Here is an 11,119-nt window from a genome sequence, read left to right on the forward strand (position 1 = left end):
GATTCATATCAACCAAGAAAAAAATTGAGTAACCATTATGGTGAATTATCCAAGTGGATGTGGGTAGGATCAAATGCATATTGTGTTACAATATAGTAAAACCCTTAGTCAAAAGCATGTTAATATATGTAAAGAAAAGTTGATGCACACCACAAGAAAATACAATGTAAGGATAAATTATATATGAAAACACTAGGAGAACTTGAGGTAGAATTGTAAGGTCAAAGGTTGCATATTAAAAAATGTTGGGTTGACAACATTTTATCAAACCATGTGTCCTAGTGGTTTGATAAAATGTTTATTCAATGGAGCTATTTTTTATCTTTATTATTTTAATAGTTGAATGTGGTTGAGGTGGTGTTTATGAACACCTTTAGAGGATTGTTGACTCAATAAGGAACATGTTATCCTTGGTCAATCCATTGTTTGGTCAAGTTAATGATGAGAAACGATGTTAAATACAACATACAAAAGCATGCACATGACCTACATGTAAATAAAGCGGATTTGATTCTTTGTTACTTCAAAAAATTGAAGCATGAGAAACGATGGTTAAGACAACATACAAAAGCATGTACATGGGCAAGAAATTTAGGCTTGAAATTTGAAATTTAAAAAGGGGTTAATTTCAAAATATGTTATTACATTTAGGACATTTGACCAAAATGAACACGAAAATAAAGGAAAAAATAATATAACTATGCAAATTTCACCATTACAAATAATAATTTTAATTTGCAAACAATTATAAACTCACCAAATACTAGATATATTTATATTATTTTAATGTAAATATCATTTTATAATTATTTAAGAAGAAATAGTTATAAAATGATATACTTTTTTTTTTTAAATGTATATACAATAAATAAAAGAATAATAATAAATAAATAAATCTCTCCTGTAATACTCTATTAAAAAAATACTTTTATAGTTAAACAATAATAGATTTAAAAAAACTTAAACTAATCTAAAATTAATTAATAAAAATAATTCCCTTTGCTTATCAAATAATTCTCGAATAATTTAATGGAATTATTCATTAAAAAATTAATTTGTTAGACATTTCAAATTAATGAAAAGCTAAATATATGAGACTAACCGTAAAGAAATTTTGAATTCTGAACGTTGTCATTGACAGTTGGGTAAAGCCGAAAAAGCACATTAGGGTAATATAAATAATTATGTCTTGATTTTCTTTGGATTTTTCATTTTGGGGGGTTTGTACAGTGTGCACACTGGTCTGTTAGTTCATGTGATTTTCTTCTGATTTTTTGGTGTCTGTTCATGTGATTTTTTGGTATGTCTGTTCATGTGATTTTCTCCTGATTTTTTGTGTCTGTACATGTGATTTTCCTTTGATTTTTTGGTCTTCTGTATGGTCTGACTGTTTGTGTTGTTTATCATTGATTTTTTCTATTTGGGTTTTTTGGTTTTATTTATGTGGTAAAAGAGGAAGAGGCAGGACAGAGGAAGCAGCTGATGGAGTTAAAATTCTTCTTCTTTCAGGTATTTCTTCTTACAGATTGTCTTTATTATAGGATATAATGGATTGTTTATCTTATCGAATAAAAAGGTATTGATGATTATTAAGTTGATAGAATCGATAAACCCTGATTTATTTAGCTCAATGTCTTTATTATAAGATATAATGGATTGCTTATCTTATGATATGGAAAGTATTACTAATTAGCTTATTATATTGAGAAAAAAAAATTAAGATTTTATACCCTTGAATCTATAAACCCTAGTTTATTTAGCCTAGTGCCTCTATGAAATTGATTCCAGAATGCACTTACCCAAACTTTGTTTATTTATAATTATGCAAAATAATTCTCGAAAAACTCCAATAGAAGACCGTATGGCTAGGGTTTGTGTGTACATTATTTTCTGTTTTAGATGATGTTTTTACCTAGTGAATATATTTGTTGTCAATTTGTATATGCTCATCATCTGCATTATGCTTACACTTTAACAAGAAAAATATGTTAAACATTTTAAAAAATCGGCATGACATTGCAATGCTAATTTAGCCCGGGAATCGTGAGCCTTGTTATTACCCGAAGGCCTGGCAACAACACTGTAATGCGTCTACCCCTGGTATGGACATAGAAAGAAAGCATCATATTAGATGTTGTTGTGAAACCCACCTGGCCAAATAGAAGGATAATTTATGTTGTATTTTGCAGCATCCAAGGTCCAACCATAGCTGTAGTTGAACTATTATGGAAGTCATTGTATGAAAGGCAAATCATAGTATCATAATGTTGATGTGGGTCTAGTAATTCATGGCCACTTGCCCGAAATGAAGGATAATTGTTGCTTTAGGGAGCATAAAAAGGATCAGGATCATTAAGAAAATTATCACTCACTGTATGAGCTGAATTGCTGAATAATATTGTATTATGGCGATTTTAGGGTTTTGAAGTTAGTAAAAGAGAATGAAGGATCATTAATAAAATCATCAGACTCAGTGTATGAGTTGATTTGTTGTGCAATACCAAGAGATGTCCCCCATAGTGAGGGGAGTCCTTGGAGTCTCCATTTTTTCTAAAAAGAGGGATGGAGTAGAGATGTCCATGGGATGTCCCTAAATTTTCAGGAAAAAAGGATTTCTTTCACCTCTCACCTTGAAACCTCCCCCACTCAGGAAATGGCAGAAAAGCCCTAGGGAACACATCCTTGGGGAACAATTTCTCATACCCATGTTGTATGCTAGATAATTGCTATAACAATAGGTCCATGAGGTCCATGAGGATAAATGCTCAACATCCTTTTTTTCTAATAAAATGACTTGAAGTCACTGGAAAATATATTTATTGTTTGGTCTGGGAGACAAGAAGTCTTGCGGTATTATTTTTCTCGTACTCATTCAAAATCGTAGACATTTGAATATAAAATATTTTAAGTTGTGAGATATGTCTATATAAGAAAAAAAGATGCAAATCAACATTAAATTTGCGACGTCAACATTGCAAAACAAACTGATTTCATAAGTTACGACATCAAAAAATAGATTCCCAAAAAAATAGGCTACTTCATTTCAAAAACTTGCTCTTCTTTCAACACCTTTATATCCAGAATTTTTTTTTTATTTTAAACTATGACCTGCTCTCCAATAGCAAGTAAAATAAAATTAAGATCAATTCCAAAAAGACTAAAATCTCTCACTTTGCTCAATAAATAGGCCTATTTATTTGGTAACCATGATACATAAGAAAAAAAAAATAGTTTCTGATCTTCACAGGTTTATTCCAGTATAAACAATTAGAATATAGCATTCCTATGATATACAATCAATTCTTGAATTTTTTTTATAGTACATTATCTTTTAGAATCTGGGTAACCTTTTTACATATTAAAAGAACGAAAAAACAGGGGAATCCATTTGTCCAGATACATAAAACCTGGAGAAATGGTTCGAAAACAAAGTTTCTCACAATTATAACGAAAAAAAAAAAAAGGACACCGTTTCTAATATTTGTACCACATATGACATACACAAGAAAATGAATCAGAAAACATCACACCCATACAGAATCAGCTCGAAGGTATTCTTTTTCCATTTTTTAATTGGATACAAAAAGACCGTGTCCAAATGGATTAAACCTCTAAATTGTTTGGTAACACTAAGTTTTTCTTTGATAAGTTCTGTAGTGTATGATCCGCAAAATGATCATGTGGAGTATGGCATATAGATCAAAATCAATACCTCTTAGCTAAGTCACAAGGTTTGAATTTGAATTCGAATTGGACAGCCATGAAATTCGGATGAAATTCGACAAGGGAAAAATTTGAAAAAAAAGTCTGATAAAATTCACTTTCTATAATTTTGTTTATTTTTAAATATATGTATATTTCTAATAAATTATCAGAATAGCGACCCTTGTTGGAGAAAATCCGAGGGCGACCCAGCAGTTGCAGACACTCATGACCCAATAGATACAAAGCATATACAAAGAATACCCACGACCAGCTGAGTTGTGTTTAGAGGCGGATAGCAGTGCTTTATAGAGGAAATTCGATTAAATTCGATTTTTTTTTAATAGAAGTTTGAAATTCGATTAAATTCGAATGTCATCCATGAAAATTGCCGTATCCTGTGACTTAGCCTCTTAGGTTATGTAGGTCAAAATTTACCCGTCCATGTATTTTTTCTATATGCTTATTCTACTTATTCAAATTCCATGTAATATATGGTCCAATTTCCCATTGAGAATTACATCTGAATTACCACTATGGGACTGGTAATGATGGCTAATGCATGGCTGTTTAACATTTATCACAATTACAATTTCAGAATTTAACTACATGTCGTTCCTAACTTCTGAAAAGCTCATCTTACATCTATTTTTATGAATATTCATCTATTATACAATATTCCTAATCATGTTCAACACTTATGCTTATTAGTCACTTTTGAGTCGATTCAGTGCAGTGTATGCTGAGATTTATTTATTCCCTGTTTCTCACCCTGACATTCTTATACTCAAATTCTATTAAAATTATAACAGATTCTAAGGATTTATATATTATTAATACTTATTCCGTCATCCTTAATTATAGATTTTTAACAAGTAAAGCTAATCTTGCTAAATAGAAAGAGCTTGCCACCTGCACTTGAACCTTGTTTATATTGATAATAGGTAAAAGGGACACAACTAAATGCACCTAAACCACTTATACCAACCTCACATATTTGTTTCATGAAGCTAATTTGTTTACCCACAAGATCCTGCCAAAATTGGGTGATTTGGAACAACCAACAACTGATATTCTGAGAAAGCATTTACTGAGAACGAGCACAGCTTGGATTCAATTTTCTGAGTAGAACACGCACAATACTGAGTGAGGCTGCTACCTGTAATAGGCTGGTGATGCAATGTGCATCTCTATAGAACAATGCATGCTCTTCACAAGATTACAAGAGTGAAGGCATCATGTTAGACAATAGCCCACTCTTCAATATCATCAATAGCAATACCATCCTAATTGTGAATTGTTCTGCAATGCTTTTGTTGTCTCCCTTAATTGTACTTTTGCTAGCCTGTGTCATCAATATGCATGGTGGCTCTCATGATTGCTCATGATACACGTCCAAGAATGTTCATTCTTCTTCGTCACTTACATTATTTAATAATGCTATACTTTAATGTAGATGCAACTAGGATGATGGCTCCATTAGTTTCAAAAATATTGTAGGCTGCAGGCTGTATTACATGTAATTGGAAAATGATATTGTTATTAAAATATATTTTGTTAGGTAAGTTTTAATTGGTTGTTAGACGTAATGATCATGATATTGATTCATGTTACTTTTCCTTGGGAATGAATGTTTTGATTTGTTTTCGTTTCTAATAGATTGACTTGTACTCGTTTTTATATTCTTGCAGATGAGATTCTCAAGAAAATGCTGGAAGGTAAATTTAGGCTTCTCTTTTTTCTTGAGCTTTTCTCTTCTTTTTTTTAAGTTTTGAATTTTTTAAGTAGTGTCATTATTTTAAATCACAAACATATTCAGGTCATTATGTCGTATTGTATTCTTTATTTTATGTATTTCTAATCAAGTTGTGAAATGTTGACTGATATTTAAAAGAATTTGTAGCTATCAAGATTGTAAATGGATCGATATAATATAGAGAAGCTGAAATAATTGAAGTTGATGCGCTTGGTGTTGTTGGCACGAAAGAAAAAAGAGGCCCGATATGTACAGGTTTTTGATGTTCTGATGACCATTTTTTATTGCAAAAATTTCAGAAAAATGCTAGAAAGTAAATTTAGGCTTGTAGTTCTCCTTTTTCTCTTTGATTTTCTCTCTTTTTTAAGTTTTAAAAATTTATTTAACACTATTTTAGATCACAGACATGTTCAGGTAATTATGTTCCAATGTATTCTTTATTTTAAGTACTTCTAGTCAAGCTGTAAAATATCAATTGACAATTAAGAGAATTTGTAGCTATCAGAATTGTCTGTGGGTTGATACAATACAGAAAAACTGAAATCATCGAAATTGTCAGATTTAGAATAATTGATTGAGTGACTTGCCTGGTAATTTATTACATTGTGGTATTCTTTCTCTTCTCTCTAAAAGATGCCATCTACACATCCATTTTGATAACATATAGATGGAAAATCATTTTTTTTCCTTTCCCACCTAATAATGAAAAAAAATTAGAATAATGTAAACTCTGTCATGCTGCCACCGTGCCACATAGCTGTAAGTTGTCCCTAGATCAATGTCAATAGCCTTATCTTTGTCAGTTCTGCCAATGTAAGAAGAAAATTAAAAAAATATTTCAGATTTTGATTTGCCTAGGGAAGTGTTGTTATTAATTCCAAAATGAATATTTTTTAAGAACAGACTGTGACCTTAGCATATTGCAAAAACCTTCTATTAATCACACCCCTGTTTTCCCATTAGCCATCATATTGCAAAAACATTTAATTAGTTGGCAACTGAAGGTAATTGCAATAGACAAGCAATAAAAATAAATAAATATAAAACTATAATATCTTTAAGCAAGATCTTGATGAAATAAGTGACATTAACGTTTCAACATTGTATTTCATTCAGTGTATTGAAATTTAAAGTTTATATGCTTTTAGTTATATAAACAACGAAAAATTTGATATAGATAAACATTAAATGACAGACAATTACCAAAATATATTACTCTTTTCTCACCTTGTAGAACATGGTAGAAATCAAATAATTTACACTTCAAAAAAAAACTTAAATATTTCTACTTTGTGATTTATCACTTATATAATAATCTGGGAGTCTTCATGCTTGGAACAAATTTCTGCCTGGATGAATCTGATGACATTTTAAATTTAATTTTCTAGATAGATAGAGATTTACCTACATTATCTATATTTTACTATATTTATATTGGTTGCATTTTGATGATTGATTTATGGCTAAATTGGTAATGATTAGCTGGCAGGGTTATACAAAATTCAAGTAGATAGTGCAAGCACACACGACCCCTCCCATTGACCTCAATGTAAAATATTGACTCTTATTGTGGATTAGCAGCCTGCTGCTCTTGGAACAGGCCTAGGCCTGTGCCTATAACCAAGCAAGGATTCTAAAGAGGCCTAAGCAGCTTTTTCAGTTAATAAGAATGAAGTTGTTAGTATAGACTGTGATTGGTCATTTTTCATTTTTTTAGTAATTATTTGATCAATTACATTGATCTAGCTTTGTAATATGTAAAAAAACAATGTTTAATAAAAGAAAGTTATTGGTTGGAAGGGGTTAAAAACCTCTTTCGAAGACTGAAGGGAATGGTCATTGGCCATAGCCATTTCTTGAAGTCGCGTATTTTTTTGACAACTTAAAGAATGGTCAATAGGCCAAGGCCATTCTTTAAGGTATGTCTCATGTCCTTTGCATTTTTTTTTGTTAATGTTTTATTTTTTAAGAATTTATTAATTTTCATTTTTAACATTAAAGTTACAAATCACGATTCCATAAATAAATTTATCATTTATGAATCACAAGTCACTCAATAAAATGGTTTATAGTGGACAATCATAAATCATCATTATGTAACCAACATGGCATAAGTATACCACCATAATAGTTAGTGTGTTAAACAAAAAAATTGTATGTTTTCACCATCACATATTAACATTGTTCATAATGGACAATCATAAATTACCTTTCCAAAAATAACATTTAAAACACAATCATGTGAATTCATTTACGACATTAATAATAAAAACTATTGCAAATGACTATAACTTCTTCAAAATAATAAAACATTACACATGTAAACATTATTGCAAATAACTAAAACTTCTTGCGCATAATAAAGTAAATCACTAAAAATGTGCTAAAAATGTGCTATTTGACCATTATTGCAACACTACATAATTTTGACTATCAATAAAGTTAACTATTAAAAAATATTTGACCATCACTAAAGATTAAAAAAAAACATTTTCATTAATGCACCACAACAAACTGTGAAATATGACAATTTGACATGTAAAGAATATAAAATAAAAAACGTGGTGTTGTGTTATGTTGTTTTGGGTGATGTTGTGCTGTGTTGTTTTGTGTGATGTTGTGTTGCGTTGTGTTGTGTTTGTCTTAGGTCCATTAGGAGAGGCCATACAAGCTTCCACCTTCACGTGGTTGGCCTTGTTAGTAGAGAATGTGTGAATAAATATTCTTGAAGCTAAGAGAAGCTTGTTTTTAAACATTTATTTATGGTGAGATTTTAAAAATCAAAAAATTGTGATTGTAAAGGTGAAATTTTAGATAATTAAATTATTACCAAATCGAGTAGTATTTAGTTAGTTATTATAGTTATATAACAAGATAACTCAAGAATTTTTTAAATGTTCATAATTTGAGGTTTTTACAATAAGAATAATTCATTAAATATGCCACTAAAAAAGATAACTTTTTCATAATAGTTTTAATTATAAAAAAAATTCTTATAATTTTAAATTTTGTTTAAAAGTCTATGTATTGTTGGTGAATTTAATTTTAGAATAATCAAATAAATCTTCTCACTTTTAAAACTAGACCATGAATTATATAAGTATTATAAAACTAGACCCTAGCCCTAGGCATGATGTAAATCCTAATACTAAAATTATTTAAACCATTTTGTAAAACTAGACCCTAACCCTAGCCTTACCATAATTCTAACCCTAAACTTGATCGTATCCCAAACCCTAATGGATATGGTCAAGTCTAGGGTTAGAATTATGGCTATAGTTTGGGTTTAGGGTAAAGTTTAGGATTAAGGTCGTTAGGGTTTAGTGTGTTATAGTTATGGTGTACATAATGGCTAGGCTTAGGTTTAGAGTTAGTGTTAAGTTTAGGGTTCTATTTATCTCATGGTTAGGGTTAGGATTAGGATTATAGGGTAAGCGCTTAGGATTATTGTTAAGGTTAGCACTTACGATTATGGTTAGGGTTAGGGTTTACAAAATGTTCAGGGTTATGGTTTGAGTTATGGGTTAAGGTTTACAACATGTTCAGGGTTATGGATTGATGATATTGAAGAGTAGGATATTGTTTAACATGATGCCTTCACTCTTGTAATCTTGTGATGATGCCTTCACTCTTGTAATCTTGTGAAGTGCATGCATTGTTCTATAGAGATGTACATTGCATCACCAACCTATTAGAGGTAGCAGCCACACTCGGTATTGTGTATGTTCTACTCATAAAATTGAATCCAAGTTGTGCTCGTTCTCAGTAAATGCTTTCTCAAAATATCAATTGTTAGTTGTTACAAATCACCCAATCTTGGCAGGATCTTGTGTGTAAACAAATTAGCTCCGTGAAACAAATATGTGAGGTTGGTATAAGTGGTTTAGGTGCATTTAGATGTGTCCCTTTTACCTATTATCAATATAAACAAGGTTCAAGTGCAGGTGGCAAGTTCTTTCTATTTAGAAAGATTAGCTTTACATGTCGTTAAAAATCTAGCATTAAGGATGACAGAATAAGTATAATAATATATAAATCCTTAAAATCTGTTATAATTTTAATAGAATTTGAGTATAAGAATGCCAGGGTGAGAAACACTGAATAAATAAATCTCAGCATACACTACACTGAATCGACTCAAAAGTGACTAATAAGCATAAGTGATGAACATGATTGGGAATATTGTATAATAGATGAATATTCATAAAAATAGAGATGTAAGATTAGCTTTTCAGAAGTTATGAATGACATGTAGCCAAATTCTGAAATTGTAATTGTGATAAATGTTAAACAGCCATGCATTAGCCATCATTATGAGTCCCATAATGGTAATTCAGATGTAATTCTCAATGGAAAATTGGACCATATATTACATGGAATTTGGAGAAGTAGAATAAGCATAAAGAAAAATTTAGTATCTCACTTATCATAGAGAATTTATTATTACCAAACTATTTAGAGGTTTAATTGATTTGGGCGGTCTTTTTGTATGCAATTAAAAAATGGGAAAATAATTCCCTTCAAGCTGATTATGTATGGGTGTGTTGTTTTTTGATTCATTTTCTTGTATATGGCATATGTGGTACATATATTAGAAACGGTTTTCTTTTTCTTTTCTTCATTATAATTGTGAGAAACAAGAAACTTTGTTCTGGAACCATTTTTCTAGTTTTATCCATCTAGACATATGGATTTCCCTGTTTTTCATTCTTTTAATATGTAAAAAGGTACCCGAATTCTAAAAGACAATGTGCTATAAAAAATTTTCACAAATTGATTGTATATCATAGGAATGCTATATTCTAATTGTTTATACTAGAAATAATGTTGTGAAGACCAAAAACTTTTTTTATTTTCTTATATGTTATGGTTACCAAATAAAAATACCAATTTATTGAGCCAAGTGAGAGATTTTAGTTTTCTTGTAATTGATCTTAATTTTATTTTAGTTGCTATTGAATTCGTGCATATTGGAGAGAAGGTCATTGTTTAAAATTTTTTAAAAAAATTCTGGAAATAAACATGTTGAAAGAAGAACAAGTTTTTGAAATTAAGTAACCTAGTTTTTTGGGATTCTATTTTTTTATGTCGTAATCTATGGAATTAGTTTTTTTTTGCAATGTTGATGCAAAATATTTCATGTTGACTTACATCTGCAAGATGTCGTTCTTCCTGTAAAGCCTCTTTCAGTGTATTTGTACAGTTTTATCTATTTCATATATGTTTGGTAGTTTTTCAATGCATTTGTAATAATCTTTTTTTCTTATATAGACATATCTCACAACTAAAAATATTTTATATTCAAATGTCTACGATTTTTAATGAGTACAGACAAAAAGAATACCGCAAGATTTCGGGTCTCCTAGACCAGACAATAAATATATTTTCCAATAACTTCAAGTCATTTTATTAGAAAAAAAGGATGTTGAGCATTTATCCTCATGGACCTATTGTTATAGCAATTATCTAGCATGCAACATGGGTATGAGAAATCATTCCCCAAGGATGTGTTCCCTAGGGCTTTTCTACCATTTCCTAAGTGGGGGAGGTTTCAAGGTGAGAGGTGAAAGAAATCCTTTTTCCTAAAAATTTAGGGACATCCCATGGACATCTCTACTCCATCCCTCTTTTTCAGAAAACTTGGAGACTCTCAAGGACTCC

General features: G+C 30.3%; 1 long non-coding RNA gene across 1 annotated transcript; it reads left to right on the forward strand.

Annotated features, from left to right (window-relative positions):
* The first annotated feature begins 1,239 nt into the window (after positions 1-1,239).
* Positions 1,240-7,091, forward strand: LOC131856019 (uncharacterized). The gene is made up of 4 exons (XR_009358129.1): positions 1,240-1,509; positions 5,394-5,420; positions 5,606-5,713; positions 6,941-7,091. It is a non-coding gene; the product is annotated as an uncharacterized LOC131856019 (long non-coding RNA).
* Positions 7,092-11,119: the final 4,028 nt, after the last annotated feature.

The sequence above is a fragment of the Cryptomeria japonica genome, chromosome 6, assembly GCF_030272615.1.
Source record: "Cryptomeria japonica chromosome 6, Sugi_1.0, whole genome shotgun sequence".
NCBI lineage: Eukaryota > Viridiplantae > Streptophyta > Pinopsida > Cupressales > Cupressaceae > Cryptomeria > Cryptomeria japonica.